The sequence below is a fragment of the Ovis aries genome, chromosome 6 (assembly GCF_016772045.2).
Source record: "Ovis aries strain OAR_USU_Benz2616 breed Rambouillet chromosome 6, ARS-UI_Ramb_v3.0, whole genome shotgun sequence".
Lineage (NCBI taxonomy): Eukaryota > Metazoa > Chordata > Mammalia > Artiodactyla > Bovidae > Ovis > Ovis aries.
The window spans coordinates 59,954,076-59,978,033 of NC_056059.1; the positions used below are offsets into that span (position 1 = coordinate 59,954,076).

A 23,958-nucleotide genomic window follows, 5' to 3' on the forward strand; every position below is an offset into this window, starting at 1 on the left:
TAAAGTAGCAAAATTATCTTGTAGTCTTTCATGACCATTTTTCTGCACAGTAACAAATATCTTAAAGTTTATTAGTTTCAAATGCTAAATATTATTTCAAATGCTTTAACATTTATTTGAAAAGTTGATAAGTGAAGGAAAGCATTTTCCTTTAAAACATAAACGAAATCTGTTTGACTGCATAATATTTCTGATCACATTTTTGTTTGCTTTTGTTTGTGCTTCTCTCTGGCTTTGGTTTAACAGTAATTCATGGTTATGTTAGACAAGTTATGGTTCACGAGACACACAACATATCAGTTAGCAGAGCTTTCAGCTGCAAGTTGCACGATACCTGACAATAGCTTTCAAAAAATCTGGATTCATTTCTCCCTCATAGCCAGAAGTCTGGAGGTCTGTGTTCCTGCCCCTGGTTCAGTGGCTCAGTGACAGTGCCTCTGCAGTTTTCCTGTGTGTCATCATAGCTGCAAGATGGCTCCCGCAGCTTCCAGGCTTATGCCTCCATTAAATCGTAGAGCTGGGTGAAGGTAAAAGTAGGCTGATCTGGCATTGGCTGTTGCATTTTCTAGGACAACAAGAGTTTTCCCAGAGATCTGCTAAACAGATATCAACTATCTTGTCATTGCTAGGATTGGGTTACTTGCCCAGCCCAGTTGTGAGAAAGGTGAGGAAACAGGAAGTAGAATTGTTACATAATTGTCTTAGGCTATGCATTTCCAACAGGGAGGCAAGTGAGGAAGGTAGTAGGAGGAGGTATGGGTAGGGATGGGGTCAGGGTAGATGGGATGATGATGATAATAACTCCTATGGGGGAGAATTGTTTATTGGTGAGGAGGAGGGGCAGAAAAAAGATATTACTCTTTTTATATATAAAGCACAGATATGCATGCAATACATAGAGTACATTTATGATATTAAATTTTAGTAAGTGACATGATTAGGAAAAAAGTGTCTAAAAATGCTCTGAGGCAAATGATAATGAAAAAAAGGTTGAGAAATGGTGGCTTAGGCCAAGCATGGTCCATTGCCTAAGGTCTTGCACATTGTCTTGCAACAAAATTGAATTCTATTTTTAAGGAAATATTATTGATATATTTGGCTGCACCAGGTCTTAGTTCCGACACGCAGGTTCTTTGATCTTCCTTGTGGTATGTGGGGTCTTTATTTGTAGCATATGGAGCCTAATTTCCTAACTAGAGATTGAACCCGGGCCCCTTGCATTGGGAGTGTGGAGTCTTAGCCATTGGGCCACCAGGGAAGTCCTGGATTCTATTATTAACGACAAAGAGAGGCTCGGATATTGAGTAGAAAACTAACAATGCCTGCCGCAGATAATGTCATAAATTGAATTAAGGAACAACTTACATTATCTTGTAATTGGTGATCTTCTCTCACTGGATTGGCAGTTTCCTAAGAATGGGAACTGTGTTGTATTCATCTTTGTATAGACCCCCCCATATATATATATTGTATATTGAGTGGAAAAAACCATTTTACTTGTTTTAAAGCTGGACCAATCACCCTAGGCATTAATTTGAACTTATTTCCCCACCCAAAAGCCTTCAGTAGCTTTCAGTTTCTTACAGGCATAAGGTCTACCTTCTCATTCTCTTTTCCTATCATTTCCTCAACTCTGGTCTAGGGTCCAGGCATGCTGATCCACTTTGTTCTGAAGCACATCTTTGCTCTCAGTCCTCTGTGCTTTTGCACAGGCCAGTCCCTTTCTTGTTACCCTTCCAAATCCTCTCCCCTTGAGACTCTAGTCTAAGTCACTTCCCCTGGGAGTCCTTAGGCAGTTCCACTTGCCTAGAAGACCTTTTCCTTCATCGCCAACCTTTTTAATACTTCTCCTCAAAACCTAGTGTAAGTCCTGCTTTCTTGCAAGTTCTTTTTTTTTTTTAATTAAAAAAGTTAAAAATTGGAGGGTAATTGCTTTACAATGTCGTGTTGGCTTTTGCCATACAACAACATGAATCACCCATAATGAGAAGGAAATAGCAACACTTGCCTAGAGAATCCCATGGAGAGAGGAGCCTGGTGGGCTACAGTCCATGAGGTCGCAAGCCTCATATATTATTTTATATATATATATATATATATATATATATATATATGGGCTTCCCTCATAGCTCAGTTGGTAAGTCATCTGCCTACAATGCAGGAGGCCCAGGTTCAATTCCTGGGTTGAGATCTCCTGGAGAAGGAAATGGCAACCCTCTCAGGTATTCTTGCCTGGAGAATCCCATGGACAGGGGAGCCTGGCAGGCTACAGTACTCTGGATCACAAGAGTCCAACATGACTTAGCGACTAAACCACCAACCACCACCACCATATATATATATATCCTTTCCCTTTGCATGTTGTTTACAGTGCCCCCAGCCCATGCACATTTCCATCCTTTTTTCTTTTTTCCCCTTCCTTTTTTTTTTTTTAATAATTCCTATTCTTTTAAAATCCTATAGTGTTTATGATCTGTTTCACTCTTTGGTGCACTTAATTAATTGTGTGTGTGTGTGCGCGTGCACGTGCATGCGTGCATATGTGTGCTCAGTCCTGTCCAACTCTTTCGGCCCCATGGACTATAGCCTACTAGGCTCCGCTGTCCATGGAATTTTCCAGGCAAGAATACTGGAGCAGGTTGCCATTTCCTACTGCAGTGGATCTTCTTGACCCAGGGAACGAAACTGTGTCTTACATCTCCTACACTGGCAGGAGAATTCTTTAGCACTGTGCCACCTGGGAAGCCCCAATTAAGTAATTAAGTGTAGTGGTAAAGAACTCGCCTGCCAATGCAGGAGGCATAAGAGACTCAGGTTCTGACTCTGGATCGGGAAGATCCCCTGGAGAAGGAACTGGCAACACTTGCCTAGAGAATCCCATGGAGAGAGGCGCCTGGTGGGCTACAGTCCATGAGGTTGCAAAGAGTCAGACACAACTGAAGTGGCCTAGCACACACACACATAATGTCTTTTAATGTTACTTACCTGACTCGAGCATCTCTATCTTGTCTTCACAATGGGCTAAATTCCAGGAGAGCAGGGAGTCTCTCACAATGTCCACTATAGTGCTATGCATCTAGAAAGCAATTGGTAAAAGCTGGTTATAATAGCTAAAAGTGACAAACATCAATAGATGAGAGCCAGTAAGTAGCTGGACATGGTTTTCTTTGCAGTTCTAAAACCCACTGTACACTATTTGTGTTTTAACGTAAATAACCAACATCGTTGGAATTCACTTATAAGATACAAGCCTAAAGGCCAGATTTAGGAGCTGGAAACAGTTCACTAGCTCGATTCTGCCTTCCATTTCCTGATCTTCTCTGTATGAGAGAATTGGAAGTGTGGAGGCAGGGTGTAAAGCTCAGGGTTTTGGAGTTGACCAGGGTCAAGTTATTTAATTTCTCGGGCTCTCAGTCATCACATTTGTAAAATTTTCCTTGTGGGACTGTCATGAGGATAAAACGAGGTCAGATATGAAGGTGCTTGCCTCAGGCACCATGGCAGTCAATAAATGGAACTGTGGATGGCTTGGTTTATCCACCTGATGCTTCAGGGGCAATATATCTTTGTTTTACTGAGTTTCCCTCAGCATTCCCCTGAAGAGAAATAGTTACTTAGGTATACTTATTTAAAAGGTATTACTTAAAAGGTATTATTTAAAAGGTATCTACTTAAGGAGTTGGAATAGGAGTAGTATCTACATTTTATAACATTTCAAGCTGGAATGAAACCCTCCATCTTATACTCAATGAAAGAAGCACCTAGAGGTGAGTGGGTACTTCTGGTTACAAGGCTAATGACAGAGGTGAAATTGAACCCAAATATCCTGACTCCTGATTAGAGCTTTCACCTCTAGACTAGGGTTTTGTTTTGGGGGGGACAATTTTGTGTGTGTGTATGTGTGAGCCAAAGCTGCTTCACATGTAAACTGGGGATATTAATATAATAATTCTATTTTCCAGATGGTGAAGGTAAAATGAAAAGCTGTATGGGAATGCTGTACTTAGTTGCATAACAGTGTTTCTCCAATTTGACTGCTTCTGAGTCATCCTTGTACTTTGAAAATAGCTTCTCTGGTTCTTCCCAGACCTATTGGATGTGAATGTCCCCGTGAGGTGCCCAGGAAAACATTTTAAACAACCTCTAATTTTGAGGATGCTCACATTTGGGGATCTCTGACTTTACCTCCTGGACATTGATCAGTTTATCTGTAAACTGAGGGAATTCCCTGGTGGTGCAGTGGTTAGGACTTGGTGCTTCACTGCTGTGGCTCTGGGTTCAATCCCTAGTTGGGGAATTAAGATCCTACGTGGCATGACCAAAGGAAAAAAAATTTTTAATCGTAAATTGAGAATAATGATACTTCCTAGGGCTAATGGTGTATCACATCACTCTGGGGCAAGTGCAGTGAATAGACACCAAGTGTTTCTTTAATATTGTAGTCAGTATTATATTATACTGAAACTCCAGTACTTTGGCCATCTCATGCGAAAAGTTGACTCATTGGAAAAGACCCTGATGCTGGGAGGGATTGGTGGCAGGAGGAGAAGGGGACAACAGAGGATGAGATGGCTGGATGGCATTGCTGACTCGATGGACATGAGTTTGAGTAAACTCTGGGAGTTGGTGATGGGCAGGGAGGCCTGGTGTGCTGCGATTCACGGGGTCGCAAAGAGTTGGACACGACTGAGCGACTGAACTGAACTGATAATACAGATCAGTATTATAAACCCAGTGATCCTCATCTACAGATTGGACGCTTGATTTTGAGATGAATTAGAATTCCTCAGCTTTCTCTATTCCCCATGCAGCATTTAGTACAATGCCCAGCACGTAGTTAGAGTGCAGTACATATTGGAGGAGTGAGCACATGAATGGTGTTATTGAGAATTGAGATCAATGACACTTCAGATTATCAGTCTGCAGACAATACCGGAGACTGGTAGGCCACCAGGGCTATTCCAGTTTAGGAAGCGCCTGGATGTAGAAGGGAATGACCCAGAGAATGGGAATGACCAATACAAGATATCTTCCAGTGTCTTACCTCTCTTTGTATAGAGTTTTTGCTTTTTTGTGAAAATTTCTCCTCCTCCAACCAAAAGTGGCTTTGACGATAGAATAAGACTTGAACACATTCTTATAAATATGAAAACTGTAAAAAGGCCTTTACCTGCCAAGGATATTTGCATTCCAACGAAGCACTGAACCTCTGGAGAAAGGGCTGTTTCAATGGTGGGAGGATGTGCAGCAGGGAGGGGAATTCCCTCACCCAGATGTCCCCTGTGGAGGCGGTACCTTCTGGTAAGGCTGTCCCCTGAAGGGCACGGACTGTGCCTGCTGTACCAGCTGATTGGGAAGCCCATGCGTCAGACTTTCTTGCAGGGGATCCTTATCATCAGGATGGCAGCTACTACTGATAGACTGGGAAGCTGCTTCCTTTGCCATCTCCTTGTGGCTCACTGAGCTGGGCCTCTGGATGATCCCAGATGGAGAATTGTGCTGGGGAGATCTTAAAACATGCTTCTGAATTACTGTCCTCCTTAAAAATGAGAAGCCCAGAACGGAACAGTTCTATGCACGAGAAGCAGTGATGACTCATAGTTGAAAAGACACTAGAATTCAGCCTGGAGAATATCATTAAAAGGAGAAGATGGGATAACAGATCTTGCATGTGGCACAGAAAGGAAGTCCTCTGTCTCTTTCTGTGCCCCATGATGCAAAAAGAAAAAAAGAAATTACCTACTGTTAACTGTGTGGTAGTCGAGTTTCCTGGGACTTGACTTTAGAAAAATAACAAGTGTGGGGAATTCCCTTGCAGACCAGTGATTAGGACTTGTGCTCTCACTGCCAAGGGCTGGGGTTCAGTCCTTGGTTGGGGAACTAAAATCCCACAAGCTGATTGGTGCAACAAAAAGTTTTAAAAAAATAGCAAGCACGAGCCTCACTCTTCTAGTTCCTGATTGCACACATACACGCACACGTGCACCGGGCTAGTCCAGCTTCATAGGAAATGGAATACTGAAGAGTTCATGAGGAGGTTTGTGAATTTAATCTTACAAGGTAAGCACTTTGGGCATAATAAACCCCAAAGAAGTGTTCTGATGGATGTCTGCATGAGATATGTGAGTGTTGTAAGATACAGACATAATGTACAAGTGAAGAGGTGGTTAGAGGAAGATGGAATGAATTTAGGGGATTACCCTCTGTTGCATTTCAGTTCACTTTGGAATTATGAATTTGAGACATTGGCTAATGCTGATATCGTGGGGTTTCTTTTGGAAACTTCCTATTGTCTCTTGTAAGTAATTTCAGGTAGGCTTGTATCATTAAGGCAAGACTTGAGTAGCCTAGTCTAGGTGACTAGGCAGTCATCTTCTGAGAAGATGGATTTATACGACGAGATATTGACCAGAAAAAAGAGTTGGTGACCCATGGAAATGTACAAAACAAGCAAGTCTGAGAACTGTACTGTGGCAGTGACCTTCCATGCATTGTCAAAGGACAGAGAATCATAGCTAACAGACTTCCTCTTTTAGGATCCTTTCACAAGACCATGTTCTTCCCTGGTGGCTCAGACGGTAAAGCATCTGCCTGCATCCAGAAGACCCGGGTTTGATCCCTGGGTCGGGAAGATCCCCTGGAGAAGGAAATGGCAACCCACTCCAGTAATCTTGTCTAGAAAATCCCACGGATGGAAGAGCCTGGTAGGCTACAGTCCATAGGGTCACAAAGAGTCAGACACTACTGAAAGACTTCACTTTCACAAGACCATAGAGATGAAGTGAGCCTTAGGCTAAAGCATGCCCTTGACCTTTCTGATACTCAGTAACAAAAGGAAATACATACCCAAAAATCCTAACAGTGGTAATCATCTCTATTACACAAAAAGCCTCTTTCCCTAGAATCTGAGTCCCCCCGCTGAGAGATTTTTCTACCATGTTCAGCAAGGCAGTCTGGGCACAATCCACACATCACTGGAATATTCCAAAGTGTGTGTTTGTTTGCTTGCTTTGTTTTCACTTGAGTGGTATCTGAAAGAGGGATGAGGAGTTCCAGACTGAGTAAGAAAGAAACTTACAGGCTCAGTGAGACCTGCTCATCTGGCAGATGAGGTGACTGTGGTGGGAGGTTGGGGGAGGTCCTGGACTGGTCCAGGTCATTTCATTAGTCTGATTCTGACCCAGGATCTGGGTCTCCTGTGTCATACTTTCTTGAAAGTAACTACAGTATCTGGTGATACTAGCAAATGCTATTTCTATCCAGGAAGATGCATTTATATTTGCAAGATGCATTTATATTTTCTTTTACAGAGTCATGAGTTACTTTTACAAACTCCCTCTTGTTATAGAGTTATATGTTATATATGTTCTTTTGGTTTTTTTTTACTATGCCATGTGGCATGTAGGATCTTAGTTCCCTGACCAAGGATCAGTCCCGCATCCCCTGCAATGGAAGTTCAGAGTTTTAACCACTAGACTACCTGGAAAGTCCTTGGAAGCAGTGTATGTTTTAAAAGGAAATTTGGAAAACATAGATAAGCACACAAAAATCTGTGATTGTACCAATCACATCGCTAACGTGGATTTAGCTTCTTATTCCTTTCTCTAATTTTACTGAAAAATCAGGATCATGTTGTATATACTGTTTTGAACTTGCTTTTTTTTTTCATGTATCAGTGTTGTCATATACATATTTTTCTAAAATTATAAGGAATTCAATATTAAAAACATGTGTGTATTCCTCCTTTGAAAAGTTATCCTTTGTGGCAAGTTGTCTTGTATTTAAGAAGTTAAAACAAATGAGGGCGAAAATGAGTAGAAATGGCAAGTCCATTCTACAGGGAGTATTTTCTGGAAGTCCTTGCTATTAGAAACAGATTTAGGATGAGGCCTCCTCTCATGCATGTTGATAATACCTGTGTGGAGATGGGAGAGTTGGCCTAAAGGATGAACACCAAACTCCAGGTAGGCGCTCTGGATAATCTAGAGAGAGCCATGAGTTACCATGCCAAGAGAGGATGGTTACCTAGTCCCATTCCCTGCTAGGACCTGATCATTTTACTGTTGTAGGGACCACTTTTACAGGGCCTGGGAACTTCTCAGTGTGGAGATTTGGGAGGCAAATGAGTGACGTGGCCAATGGCTGCTTTTTGTGCTAAGAAAAGCCGTGAGGAGGCCTTAGAGAACTGAGGGATTTTGTGGGGTCTAAGTGACATTCCCCTTTGAGCCTTTCTGACGCCTTGCCTACCTAGTTGGTCTGCTGCCGTGGTCTGTAAATGGGCTGGGCATTTTCTCCAGTCGGTCTCTGAAACTCTCCAGAGTGCAAAATGTTAACATGTTCTTTCTGTCACAGGTTAGGCCAGTGGACACTAAATTGGACGGGTACATGTTCCCAGGGAAAGAAGTGCAAATTCTCTTGCTATCTTGTGTACTGCTAAGATGGGCGCAACTGAACACTGTCTTGAAATCGGACACCTGTCAGGGCCCCCCATGCTTTGTTTGGCAAATGTGCCAGGGCTGAAGGCTTTTTAGTGCCCGTGCCTCTGCATCACGGGTGGTTTCCCAAAGAATCTGCCTGCCAGTGCAGGAGACTCAGGAGACACAAGGTTGATCACTGAGTCAGAAAGATCCCATGAAGAAGGAAGCAGCAGCCCACTCCAGTAGTCTTGCCCGGAAAATTCCATGGACAGAGGAGCCTGGTGGGCTATATATAGTCCATGGGGTCACAAAAGAGTTGGATATAATTGAGCATGCAAGCCTCTGTGTCAAGGTAGGAGGTGGAAAAGGAAAGACAGTCAAAGACAAGTGAGAAGAAAAGTCGAGAAAGGGTATCAGAGGCAGGAAGTTTGAAACATCTGCTCCTCCATGCTCTTCTCTACTAACATTTGCTCTCAAACCAACAGCAGGGTTTAAAAGCATTGATTCCAACTTTGAGAGAAGTTCTACTGTAGGTAAAACAGCGTTGCGTGGTACAAAGAGATTGTTCATGAAAGGAAAAGCCCATCCATGTGGCAGAATTCATTTTTGTCTTATTTTAAGAAACTGCCACAACTGCCCCCACCTTCAGCAACTACCACGCCAATCACTCAGCAGCCATCAATGATGAGGGAAGACTCTCCATCAATAGAAAGTTTATGACTTGATGAGGGCTCAGATGATAGTTAGCATCTTTTAGCAATAAATTATTTTTTGGTTAAGGCATGTGCATTACTTTTAGACATAATGCTATTGCACACTTAACAGACTTACAGTATGAGTTTGAGTGAACTCTGGGAGTTGGTGATGGACAGGGAGGCCTGGCGTTATGCAATTCATGGGGTTGCAAAGAGTTGGGCATACTGAGTGACTGAACTGAACTGAACTGAAGTGTAACTTTAATATGCAATGGGAAACCAAAAAACTCATATGACTCACTTTATTGCAATATTTGCTTACTGTGGTGGTCTAGAATCCAAATCCACCATATCTTTGAGGTATTGCCTGAAAATCTGCTGATAAAGAAAAAATTAATTGAGAAAAGCACCAGGGAGTAAAGACTAGTATGCTATAGTTTGTATATTAAAAAAAAGAGCGAATGTGTGTCATCATTACACATATTCATTCATACATGTATGTTTGTGAATACATGTCATAATGTAACAGCTTTGAGAAAATGCATAAAAAACTTCATATAGTAGTTGTCTCTGGGAAAATGGCCTGAGGCCCTGGAGGGCAGGCAGAGGAGGGAGATGTATTTTTCACTTTTGTCCTCTTTGAATTTTACAGTAGACACGTATTAAGTATTCAAAAGGTAAACATAAGATTACACTCAAAGATTACACGTGAGCTCAGATAAGGGAGAAAAATAATGCCTGTGAGGAGTTTCAGGAAGGCCTCCCAGAGGAGGTGGCATCTGAGCTGGGCTCTGGGACAGGCAGAATTTTACCAGGAAGAGTCAGAGCAGGGAAGAAGGTATTTCAGGAGACCAGAGTAGCACACTTAAGATTGAAAGTGAAAGTAAAAGTTGTTCAGTTGTGTCTGACTCTTTGTGACCCCTTGGACTTTACAGTCCATGGAATTTTCCAGGCCAAAATACTGGAGTGGGTAGCCTTTCCTTTCTCCAGGGGATCTTCCCAACCTAGGATTCAAACCCAGGTCTCCCACATTTCAGGCAGATTCTTTACCAACTGAACCACAAGGGAAGTCAGGAAAGGCAGGGAGAGTTGGGGGCTGTTACACAATCTGGAGGCAGCAATGGCTTGGTGAAGTGGGGCTGAGGAAGAGAAGAAAGGTAATGAGAGATGGTGGAAGGAGGTTATTTTATACTTGCCATGCAGAAATGAGCCATTTACAAATTGGCTTCAGTGTCCCTTCAAAAATGGTGTCCCTCCTGTGCTTCAGTCTCAAAAGCTGACTTTCTGCCCTCCAGTTACACAAACCCTTCTGTGCACACCTGGACACTGGCCACTTCTTCTCTCTGGATGCTGTCCACCAATCCCATTTTCTCCCCCATTCTGCAAGACCTATCTCAAATGTCACTCCTTTCTGCCTCTTCCACCCTCACCATCCTGGAAGATTTAAGCACTCTGGCCTCAGCATTCTCTTGGCATTTTGCATTTATTATGGCATTTGTCCATTTAAACTTTAATTTTTTTTCTGGGAGGAAGCTGTGCATGAGATCATTTGTATGCAGAAGGTTGCTTCTTTTCTCTCTAATTTAGAATTTTTTTCTCTAAGATCTCAGTTATATGGGGCCTTATTATGATGAAGAACAGCCATACCGGCTACCTTTCCATGGCCATCTCATTACTTCTTCCTAAGAATTCATTTCTTCTATAGAGAAAACCTTAACAAAGAAGTGAGGGTCAGAGTCATTAACAAAATAGGAAAAAACTTTTTTCAAAAACAAAAAACCTCTAGGCCTAAGCTAAACTATATTAACATTTTCTTTATTATCTTCTGTCCCCATTAAGCTCTTGAAAAGAATTCCTAATTTAAAGGCAATTAAAGTCAGATATCCTGTCATCTGTTTTCAGACTTCTATGGATTTGGAACTTAATAGAACATTATGTATGCAAAAGCAATAAACAGTTAAAAGAATAATTTTGCTCTGGACTATCTTGATAGTTTCAGGTTCCTTAGGAAGTTGTTTCTCCCAGATTCTGTGAGACCTCCATCAGAAGTTGAGCATCTAAGGAGACAGTTAATCCCACTGTTGTGTATTATAGCTGCAATATAATCAGTATGGGAAGTATAAACATCGATATCCCGAAAGGGGATTTTAAAAAATCTAAGACAGGCTGTACAAACCTGTGTTCTTAGGTTATTCCTCTTTGTTCCTCTTCTCCTTTAGACAACTTAGGGAGTAACTGGGCTTCCCTTGTAGCTCAGTTGGTAAAGAATCTGCCTACAATGCAGGAGACCTGGGTTCGATTACTTGGGAAGATCCCTTGGAGAAGGAAATGGAAACCCACTCCAGTATTCTTGCCTGAAGAATCCTAAGGACTCTAGCCTGCCAGACTCCTCTGCCCATGGGGTCGCAAGAGTCGGACATGACTTAGTGACTAAACTACCACCAGGGAGTAACTGCTGTGCCCTTAGTACAGTTTATCTGTAGAGGGACATGTATTGGATGACTGGAATTCATAGTAAGCCTCATTGTGTCCACCACAGCACAGATACTTTTCCTCTGAATAGACCCGTTGTACCCATGGTACCTTGTAAGAGGTTTGTGCCTCTTAATTCGCTTCACCTCTTTCACCACTACTCCTATCCTAATGCCGTTCTGGCCATTCTGGACACTCAGGGGCTTCAGACCAGACTTGTAGATTTCTTTTTTTATATAAATGAGATTCTTTAATGAATTGTTCAACTGCTTTTTTTAAAGTTACTAATATCTCATGGGTATTCTTCTTGTGCAGTACATACAAGGAAAACCTAATTCTTTTTTAAAATCAAAATATAGTTGAAGTACAATATTATGTTGGGAGAAGGCAGTGGCACCCCACTCCAGTACACTCGCCTGGAAAATGCCATGGACCGAGGAGCCTGGTAGGCTACAGTCCATGGGGTCACGAAGAGTTGGACACGACTGAGCAACTTCACTTTCACTTTTCACCTTCATGCATTGGAGAAGGAAATGGCAACCCACTCCAGTGTTCTTGCCTGGAGAATCCCAGGGACAGGGGGAGTCTGGTGGGCTGCCGTCTATGGGGTCGCACAGAGTCGGACACGACTGAAGCGACTTAGCAGCAGCAGCACAATATTATGTTAATTTCAAGTGTACTACATAGTGATTTGATATTTGCGTACATTGTGAAGTGATCCCCACCATGAGTCAAGTCTGGTAACCATCTGTCCCCATATAAAGTTGACCATATTACAATATTGTTGACCATTGTTCTACTTAGTATCACATTCCTGTGATTTATTTTATAACTAGAGGTTTGCACCTCTTAATCCCCTTCACCTGTTTCACCCCCACTCCTATCCTAATTCTTTTTAATGCTGTATTGGATTTCATCGAATGGATATGGCAGAATTAATTTAACCACTGACTTATGATGGAACTTTTAGTTATTCTCAGTTCTTTTTTTTTCTTTTTTTTTGCTATTGTGAATAATGCTGCAATAAAATTCTTGCACATATATCTTCACTACTTGTATAGGCACAACAAAACAATGCATTTAAAGAATTAGAATTGTTGGGTTAAAAGGTATATGCATTTAAAATTTTGATAGCTACTGGCAGGGACATACCAAGGACATGGGGGTGGAAGGGGTCCACCCCAGGTATAGGCAATAAGGGAGTGAATCATCTATCAAGAATTTAAAGACAATAATAAAATCAATGTGGGTCTGCTTTTTGTTATCACCACACACTGGCAGTGACAGAGTTAGTGCTTAGGGGAGTGTATGGATTCCATTAGATCTGACTTCAAGGATATATTGTGGTTGCCTGTGGCACTGTGTATTCCTAACTCCTAAACAGTAGATGAGAACTAAAGAATGATAGCACAATGATGAATATGAATATGAAACAGAACTTGATTAACTTTAATTCTGCTATTCTCTGTGACTTTTTAGAGTTTTGTGTTTAGATTTAAAACAGTGAGTAGAGCACAAATCGCAGAGTATAATATTTTTGATTAATAATTACAAGTTTTAGTTCATACACAAAATATTTTACTGCACTTGATAATACTTTAAAAATTGAAATTTATCTTTGTTGTAAACTGTTACTTGTTTATTTTAAAGTTAAAGAATGAATCAGGGAAAAAGTGATTGTTCCTGACTCTTATACATTATTTTGAAATGAATTTTGCCATGTAGATGAAAGAGGTTAAAAAATGATCAGCTCCAAGTGTCAAAAACAATAAATGTGCTGCTGGATTCTGTCAAATTGCCTTCTACAAAGATGGTGTTCTTCCGTACATCTTCCAGTGGTGTGTGAAAGTGACTGCTTAAGGGAGAAATCTTTCATATGTTGTTAGAAACCAGGCTCATAGTAAGAAAGAAATCACCCACCAGCTGAAAAATATCTTTCTGAGTCTACCACCTCACCTCCTGCTTTTATTTTAGGATTGTATCTTAGTCTATTTGAACTGCTATAACAAAATGCCACAGACTATGCAGTTTGTAAACAAGAGAAATTTATATTTCACAGGTTGAACAGTCTAAGATGATGTCTCTCATGGATATGATGTCTAATGAGGGCTTGCTTCCTGATTCTTAGACGGTGCCTTCTCAGTGTGTCCTCATATGGTGGAAGGGACAAATGAGCTCTCTGGGGCTCTTTAATAATGCCAGTAATTCCATTGATGAGGGTTCCACTCACATGGCCTAGTCACCTCCCAAAGTCCCTACCTCGTATGACTATCATCATGGGGGTTAGGTGTCAGTTAATTCAATCTGAATTTTAGGGGCACACCAACATCAGGTCATAGCAGATTGCTTAGTTTCATCGAGATGGCAAAGACAGACTTGCCCCAAATGAGAGACAGAGGGAGGGGAGGTAGAGACAGCTCTATGAATGGACTTGGAGGCAAGCCCTCCTCACTAGCTTGTTCTCTTGGGCAAATTACCTTACTTCTCTGTGCTTTAGTTTCCCCAGCTGTAGAATAACCACAGTGGTACCTTACACATAATATTATTGTGATGACGAATGAGTTAATTTTCATAAAGTACTTCAAACAGTATCTGACCAATGCTAAATACCATGAGATTATTGTTATCCTTATTCACCTAATGGCTTCCCTAGTAGCTCAGTTGGTAAAGAATCTGCCGGCAATGCAGGAGACCCTGGTTCGATTCCTGGATCAAGAAGATCTACTGGAGAAGGGATAAGCTACCCACTCCAGTGTTCTTGGGCTTCCTTGGTGGCTCAGCTAGTAAAGAATCTGCCTGCAATTCAGGAGACCTGAGTTTGATCCCTTGGTTGGGAAGATCCCGTGGAGAAAGGAATGGCTACCCACTCCAGTTTTCTGGCCTGGAGAATTCCATGGACTGTATAATCCATGGGGTCACAAAGAGTCAGACACGACTGAGTAACTTTCACTTCACATTTATTTACCTAATAGTCAGGTGTGCCGCTAGGCATGGGAGATAGAATTTTTTAATTGCCTTAAAAAATCCTTTGAACTCTGCACTATTATCCACATCTTAAACAGTTCTGGTTATGTGACATGCTGGAGGTTATACTATTAGCTGGCAATGAAGATGAAAATCTAACCAAGACCTGGACTCCACAACCCAGGCTCTGTGCAAATGATGTAATATTACCCATTTTATACTTTGAAACTGAAACTAAGTCACCTCATTCCATGCAGTGCTCTGGGATAAATTTCCAAGACAAAATACCTTCTTTTATAGTTTGAACAATCTGTAAATTAAGGGTTTACCCTAATTCTAGAAGATGCTAGAAGCCTTAATTATTGCCCCGGAAGAGAGATGATCAGTCTCTCAAAGAAAGTTGATGAGGAAGAGAACATCTGTTTGAGAATGAGTTTTATATTAAAACTGGTAGTTATCTTTTGAGTAAAAAGCCACCTATTTGAATTATAGATCTATCTATATGGGTTTACATTTTAAGACTGAAAATAAGTATGGGATATAAAATGTAGATATACATATTTGGAAAAGTACAGTGTAGATGGAAAGAGTGCTGACTCAGTGATTCGGTTTCTGGGCTTCAAGTCAGCCTCCAGTAACTGAACCACTTGTCTCAGGGCCTTGGTTTCCTCATGGGAAAATGAGTGGGTTGAACTAGATGACCTTTGAGGTATCTAATCGTGCTAAGTTTCTTTCCACAATCAGAGGACATACTATTTCACATTCTATTTAGTGGTTGCTCAATGATGGGGGAGTATCAGGAGTTTGGGATGTTCTCAGAATTCATGGACACAAAAACATATAATGAAAAATTGCTATATATGTATTTAAACAAGAAAGGATTAATATCCTTAATCTCAAAAAGATTTTTAAAAATAATCATTTAAGAAATGATGGCTACCTTACTAGAAAAGTAGGCAAAGTAAGTGACTTATGAAAGGAGAAAAATGTGTGGTCAATAAAAGATGAATATTAATTTTCACTAGCCATAAATGGAATGCAAATGAAAACAGATCTAACTGGCAACTACTACCCCCAGTGATGGTTGTGTGATGAAATGAACGTATTCATATACGGCTATAGGGTACAAATTGATCCAAGTTTTTCATCTTTATTATTCTAGTAATTGTGCTCATATCTATTTATACTAAAGAAATAATTGTATATTTGTACAAATTTATTTTTAAATGTTTACTCAGTGTTACTACAGTAAAAATTAGAAACAATTTAAATAATAGTCAATTGCTTAAATAAATAATGCTACAGTTGTATAATGAAGTATGACAGTCATTAAAATTATGTTTGAAGAATCTTAACATAAGAAATATTAACAATGTAAATGTTAAATAAAAAGCAAAATGCCCAGCTGAATATAAAGTATGATATTAGATTTGAAAAAAAAAAAAAGCACACTGAAAAAACGAAACAGGAAAAGGTACACTAATTTCTTGCAGCTTTTGGTTTTAGGTGGTAGTTGCTTTTCTCCTTTAGATCATTTAGATGGTTCAGTACTTTTCAAATGTTCCATAATGTGGATGAACTACTTTTTTATCAGGGGAAAAAAAAGAATGCAGAGATGATCCAGAGAAAATGAGGGGAAAAGTAAGTCAGAGTGAGGAGGACATCTTCAGTCTGCTTGGATCAGCAAATAAGGGAGGAAATTTGTTACCACTAATGGTTTGAATATGTGTGTTGAATGATGGAGGTGGTGGTGATGGTGGTGGTGGTGGTAGTTCCGGTGTGGGGGATGGGGGAACCCAAGGATGTGAGGGTTTTCTTTGTTACAGATGATGCTTTAGAGCTGGGAGGTATTTTGGGCTTGGTGGAGTCTACTTAGATATCAGGTAGATCTCATATTTTCCAAGTAAGTAATGATCAGAACCACTTTAAGGAGGAAACATAAAATCTAAAAGTAGAAACTCCTCACTGCCCCTTCACCTTTTCAGACAAAAAAGACCCCAGCAGGGAGGGTCTGCCTCACATTCAGAGTTACTTTGATTTGTCATCTGGTTTTATGTGAGTAGTCCATTTTCACTCTTGAGTTTCTTTCTTTTTAAAAGTTATTTTCATTATTACTGTTTGCACTCTTGCAAAGAGCTAATTCTGCAGAACTGGAGCAAGGAGGGCCAAGGGAAGTTGGTGAACATAGTTATACCAGTTAGGAAGTACAGGTAACCTCAAAGTAACTCCAAGAGTATCCTTTGGCTAGAGTATTTTCTAGACATGGCCTTTACTTCCCAGAGACAGGTGGTGATGATGTACTGAGATGCAGGTGGAGCTTGTACTTGAAGTTGAAGGCTCTCTTTTTATGACTTGGCTGGGAATGCTCACCTGGGCATGGCTTTTCCTCCTCTGTCTCCCTTCCACCAGGAGGCAGGTTCTAAGCCTCTGCACTGCCTACGTTTATGTAATCTGTTATTTGATGAGTCAATTTTCCTTCAAATACTTGAATAAGTCACTGTGGCACAAAGTATACTTTTTATTTTTTAGTGATGCTTTTCTGTATTCTCTCTAAAGCTGAATATGAGAATGAAACCACAGCTTGGACAAAATGCTATAGAAAACAAAAGATCCTATCCTTTAAAACTTTTATCATGAAAAATTTTGAACATATATAAAGATAGTGAGAATAGACTAAAACTACCCCCATATACCATCATTCGAACCCAAGTCACTTACATCTTTCACTTTGGCAGGCAGTTCTCAATATTTTAACAGTTCTCAATACTGTCCCAGTCTTATTTCATCCATCATCCTTACTTTTTTGCCCTTTTCTGGGATAATCTAAAATAAATTCCAGACATCATATTCATCTCACCTGTCAGATAAGAACTTAAAAAAAATGTATACAACCTCAATGTGATTATCACCTAACAAAATTAGCAAGAGTTCCTTAATGTCATCAAACACCCAGGCCATATTCAAACTTCTTTAAATATTTAAAAAATACAGGAAGGATGGAATTTCCCTGGTGGTCCAGTGGTTAGGACTTCGAGCTCTCAGAACTTGCTGAGGGCCCATGTTTAATTCCTGATTGGGGACCTATAATCCTAACATCCCACAAGCCACATGGTGCTACCAAAAATACACATACATGGGATTCCCTGGTGATTCAGACAGTAAAGAATCTTCCTGCAATGCAGGAGACCCGAGTTTGATCCCTGGATCGAGAAGTTCCCTGGAGAAGGGAATGGTACCCTACTCCAGTATTCTTGCCTGGAGAATTCCATGGATAGAGGAGCCTGGTAGGCTATAGTCTGTGGGGTTGCAGAGTCAGACACGACTGAGCAACTAACACACACACACACACATACATATAACATGACTGGGCAGCTAACACACACATGTATTTCGTACATATATAAGGGGCTTCCCAGTTCGCGCTTAGTGGTAAAGAACCTGCCTGCCAAAGTGAAAGATGTAAGTGACTTGGGTTCGATCCCTGGGTTGGGAAGATCCCCTGGAGGAGGGCATGGCAACCCACTCCAGTATTCTTGCCTGGAGAATCCCATGGACGTCCATGGGTTACCTTCCATGGAGTCACAAAGAGATGGACATGACTGCGTGACTGAGCACACACGCGCACATATACTTTTAAAAATTCTCTCATAAGGAGAAAAAGAGAGACGGGTGGCTTAGGGCATTTTCGAGAATGGGCATAGCACACGCAGCTTAGCTCGTCTTCTTTCCTATCCTGGAAAGAAAAACAAACAAAAAACCAGAGCCAGAGATAGTGCTTCTAGGAATTTTAAACAAATTCGGCTGTTCAGATATAGAGAATTCTTGTCTTCAGACACTAATGGGAGTCATAAACATTCTCTTGCCTCAAGGTACCTCAGATCAGTCTTTTCCGCCCTTTCAAGCCTAAAACCTAAAAAACAAAGGAACACATACAAAGCACTTCAAAACTTTACACATAACTCATGTTTAATTTTATTTTAAAATGCACAGAAGCAAGGAGAAGAAAATGAGAATCAGCTATAATTCCAGGAATATAGACATTTCATCTTAACATGTTGGTATATACTGCTTTTCATACAGTTTTTCATAACTGTGCATATTTTGGAATCATACTGTTCATATTTTGAAAGCTGCTTCCATGGGGGTGGGGGTTTCCCAGGTGGTGCTAGTGGTAAAGAACCCACCTGTCAATACAGGAGACACGGGAGACAAAGTTTCGATCTCTGTGTCAGGAAGATCCCCTGGAGAAAGGAATGGCTACCCACTCCAGTATTCTTGCCTAGAGAATTCCATGGACAGAGGAGCCTGGTGGGCCACAGTCTATGGGGTCACACAGAGTCGGACTGAGTGACAAACACTAACTTTATGTCATTCAGCTTAGGGACCCTTTTCCTGTGTCAGTTAATGCACTTATACTCTGCTATTTTAAAGGATGTGGATTGTAGGAATAAACTAATTAGTTTATCCAAGAACCGCCTGTTCTATTTTTTAAAAAGCACGTTTATTTGTTTGGCTGCATCGGGTCTTGGTTGTGACATTTGGGGTCTTTGTTGCAGCACACAAACTCTCTAGTTGTGGCGCGTGGGCTTCACTAGTTGCTGTGTGCGGACTTGGTTGCTCACGGCATATGGGATCTTAGTTTCCTGACCAGGGATTGAACCCACATTCCCTGCACTGCAAGGCAGATTCTTAACCCCTGGACTGCCAGGGAAGTCCCAAACCACCTATTCTTGAATAATTTTTCCCCATTATAAACAACATAGATGAGAATATGTGTGTAACTAAATATTTTGTGTCAAAGTTAGTGGAAGAATAGGAACTCTCCTTGCTGCCATCCTTCCCTGCCCATACATTCTCGTTCCTTGCGATGTGGCCACAGCCCCCTCAGCTCTCCTGGAACCTCTCTGGCAGCCCAATCTGAAATACCTCACTTTCCCCTTGTCTCACAAACTAGTCTCTCCTCCAGCCGTTCCTGTTTACCAGGGGCTCCCTCCAGACCCCCTCTCGGGCCTCACAATCATCTTACTTTGGGCCTGCCTGCCAACTATCTCTAATAATCTTACAACAACCATTCAGGATAAATAATAATAACAGTAAATACTTCTATAGCACTCTGTGCCAGGTACCCTTCTATGTGCTTGCTAAGTCGCTTCAGTCATGTCCAACTCTGTGCGACCCCATAGATGGCAGCCCACCAGGCTCCGCCGTCCCTGGGATTCTCCAGGCAAGAACACTGGAGTGGGTTGCCATTTCCTTCTCCAATGCATGAAAGTGAAAAGTGAAAGTGAAGTTGCTCAGTCGTGTCCGACTCTTAGCGACCCCATGGACCGCAGCCCACCAGGCTCTTCTGTCCGTGGGATTTGCCAGGCAAGAGTACTGGAGTGGGGTCCCTAATCCATTTAATCCCATACAGCAACCTTGTATGACAGGTACTGTCAGTATTGCCTGTTTACAATTAGAGAAGCTAAGGCTTAGCGACTTTGAAGGCTGAATGGGTGGAGTCCATCGTCTTAATCACTGTGCTATACTGCCTCTATTTACAAAGGAACTAAAGCTTAGAGAAGCTAAATAATTCACCCAAGATCACACAGGAAGCAGCAGATGTTGAAGTGAAACACAAGCTTGCCTGAATTCAGGAGTCTGTGCTCTCCTTCTTACTCTGAATTGCCTCTTTTTATTTAGCAAGAGTTGTCAAACTTTTTCTGTAAAAGGTCAGATAGTAAATATTTTAGGCTTTGTGGGCCATAAAATTTCCATTGTAACATTGAATTGTAGCAAGAAAGAAGGCATAGAAAATTTGTAAATGAAAGAGCATGGCTATGTTCCAATACAAAGTTATTTATGGAACTTTGAACTTCATATGATATGCACATGTCATGAAGTATTGTTCTTTTAATATTTTTTAACCATTAAAAAATGTAAAAACCATTCTTAACTCGTGGGCCATACAAAAGCAGATGGTGAGTTTGACCTGCAGTTTAGCCATGCTTTGACAACTGTGCTTTACAGCATTGTTACTTTCTAGAATGGTTAAACATACTTGTACCTGCCTCTTTCCTTTTTTTTTTTTGCTTGAATAGTTCACCTTGGGCCCCATATGTGCATGCCCAACTGAGAAAACATGAGTCCTTCAGTAAATGAATTTGGATCTCTTAGAAAGCCTTTGGGCTTCCCAAGTGGCTCAGTGCTAAAGAACCTGCCTGCCAAGCAGGAGATGCAGATTTGATCCCTGGGTTGGGAAGATTCCCCTGGAGAAGGAAATGGCAACCCATTCCAGTGTTCTGCCTGGGAAATCCCATGGACAGAAGAGTCTGATGGGCTACAGTCCATGGGGTCACAAAGTCAGACAAACTTAGGGACTAAACAGCAACAGTAGAGACCAGGTGACCTTTCCTTGAGCATGTCTTGTAGGGGTTCCACCCTCAACTCCAAGCAGTTTTTCAGAAAATTCCTTCCAACTGCTTTAAGAGAGGTTGCAGTAACTACGCTTTCCCATCATGTAAATTTTGAGATGAGATTCTAGTGTTTTTAAGGGTGCTCTGGACAGTTGCCTGGCTGGCTTGCCTTGTTTTTGAGTCTAAACTTGGACCAAATTGAAAACTCTAGACCTGTGGTGAGAATCCAATTGTTATGTTCCTATGAATGGCATGGGCCATTCAGGGCAGGGTGGGTGGGACAGAAGAGGGGAAGGGTGCCATGGTCCCTGCTTGGTATGGGGTCAGAGGGACAGGGCTCTGGGTTTGAAGAGGACTCAGGGATTGGTGACAATCCATTTTAATTAAACTGTAATGGGATTACATAGGCTTTAAGTTTGGAAATGTAAATACTGCTTAAATACATTCTGGAGAACACATAATAAAAGCCACAAACTATCTTCTTGCAAGCAAAGTTTCAAAATAAAATCCATTTGGAATACAGATTATCTGTGTATAAAAATAAACTGATTTGAAAGTGATTTCCTTTTGTGACTTGGAAGAGGAATTTAATCCTTATTTGTGGCAATTGGAAATACACAAAGCGGAATTACTGAAGTACAGTTGAGAATTACGACTTCCCTGCAGCTCAAATGGTAAAGAATCTGCCTGCAATGCCGGAGACCTGGGTTGGATCTCTGGGTTGGGAAGATCCTCTGGAGAAGGAAATGGCAACCCACTCCAGTATTCTTGCCTGGAGAATCCCACAGACAGAGGAGCCTGGTGAGCTACAGTCCATGGGGTCGCAAAGAGTCAGACACAACTTAGCAGGTAACTACTACTACTAGTAAGACAGTAGTAGTAGAGATTTAGTGAAATGAACATCTTGCAAGATGAAAAATTTATGATAAAATACTCCTCCAGAAGATAATCTCTTGTAAAGGCGTAACCTTATTTTTATTTATTTATATTTAAAAATATTTATTTATTTATTTTTGGCTGTGCTGGGTTTTTGTTGCTGTGTGTGGGCTTTCTTGAGTGTGGTGAGCAGGGGTTCCTCTCCAGTGGCAGGGGGGCATGGCCTTTTCATTGTGGTGGCTTCTCTTGTTGCAGAGCACAGCCTCTAAGTGCCCAGTCTTCAGTAGTTACAGCATACAGTCTCAGTAATTGTGGCACACTGGCTTAGTTGTCTCAAGGCATGTAGGATCCTTCCGGGTCAGGGATTGAACCTATCTCTCCTATACTGCAAGGCAGATTCTTAACCACTGTACCACCAGGGAATTCAGCAGTAACCTTACTTTTTAAAAAATACTTTTTTACTGAAGTTTAACCTTTGTACGGAAAAGTAAACATATCGTAGGTCTGCAGCCGGAGAAATTTTCACAAGCTGAACACACTTGTGGAACTAGCTTCCGGATCAAGACACAGCACACTTCTTGTAAATATCAAGAGCTCCTCATCTGTAGGAGTAGAACTGGAGTAGGGACCTGGCTGGAAGGATGGCCAGAAAAACTGTCTTGAAACTGGGATTGCTTAGGAAACTTGGTTTTAATTGCAATGCCTTGGATTGGGCAATGGGAATTGTGAGGTGTGGGTGACACGTGGAGCTGCTGCAGCTTTGGGGTCATCCTCTATTTAGGTCTAACTTTGTCTCTGCCATTGCTTTGAAGAGTGACTGTAGGCAGGATTCTCAACCCCCTGAAGTCTCTGCAGTTCTGAAATGTAGATCTCCATGAAGACAGCAGCCAGCTTGCTCACTATCATGCTATTAGGATTGATACAGTGCCTGCCACAAGAAGCCCCAGACAACTGCCTTAAAAAAAAAAAAGGAATAAAACAGCTGATGAATACTATATACAGCCCCTAGAAGATGTTTAATGATGTAAATAAAAGTCACAAAATGAACTCATTGATCCGTTAATGCCACATTTATGAATATAGTCCCCAAGAAAATTGTTCCACATAAACATTATTTCCATAAATGCATATATATTTAATATATAAAGTAACACTTGTTCATGACTGTGAAATACTGAAACTAATTCAAAGACTGCTAGTAGTGGGAAGTGGCTATGTAGTTATGAATTGTTGAAACAATGGAAAACTATTTAGTTAAAACCTGGCAAGTATGTAGACTGTTGAACATAGAAAAAATTTTATGTTGAAAACAATGTTTAGAAGATATATAAAGTATATATTTACCAGTGAATGAAAACCGAGTGAGAATTTGGATTGAGAAAGTTTAAAAGTGACTCTATTTTTCCTCTATGAAGTTACTTAAAATTTTTGAATTCATTCTCTTTTCCCAGAAGAAAACAAAATGAAATGAAGCACCAGCCCCCACTGCTAACTCCCCATACTTGGATTCATTCATCCACCCCCAGCAGGGCCTGCTCTTGCTGTGTGGTCCCTGCCAGGCTGTGGGCTGGCGAGGGACATGGAGCGAAGGCGCTGGCAGGAGATGAGTTACTGAGAAGCATGATGATTTCCTAATCATCTGCGTGCTGGATTCATGGCAGAAGCAATTTCCTTAATGAATGAATTGGCTGCTGCCAGAGCAGGTCCTTTGCCCAGAACTCTTTTAAGAAGGATGACATTCAGATGTATTCTCTGTAATTGACAGGCCATCCTTAGCTGATGGCTGCCATGGATTCATCTTTAAAAAAAAAAAAAAAAAAAAGAGTTTTTATCAGTATTTTGGCTTCCCTGGTGGCTCAGATGGTAAAGAATCCATCTGCAGTGTGGGAGACCTGGGTTTGATCCCTGGGTTGGGAAGATCCCCTGGAGGAGGGCATGGCAACCCACTCCGGTATTTCTGCCTGGAGAATTCCCATGGACAGAGGAGCCTGGCGGGCTACTGGGTCGCAAAGATTTGGACACGACTGAGCGACCGAGTACATCAGCATTTTGAAGTAAGCCACCTCAATCAAAGCCCAGATAACCTAAAATGTGCAGTAACAATTATTAGTCAATGAGTCATGATTTCATCTTAGTTTT

General features: G+C 41.2%; 1 protein-coding gene across 7 annotated transcripts in view; it reads left to right on the forward strand.

The window, feature by feature from the left end:
• Positions 1 to 23,958, forward strand: part of RHOH (ras homolog family member H) — a 51,553-nt gene that overhangs the window by 18,394 nt on the left and 9,201 nt on the right. Inside the window, exon 1 of one of the 7 annotated variants that reach the window (XM_060416636.1) lies at positions 369 to 527. The exons of 4 other annotated variants lie outside the window; for them this stretch is intronic. The gene's annotated coding sequence lies outside the window, so the exon portion shown is untranslated. Of the gene's footprint in view, positions 1 to 368; positions 528 to 5,328; positions 23,874 to 23,958 lie in introns of those variants that run through there. 2 more of the 7 variants (XM_060416639.1, XM_042251042.1) reach the window with 2 other exon arrangements.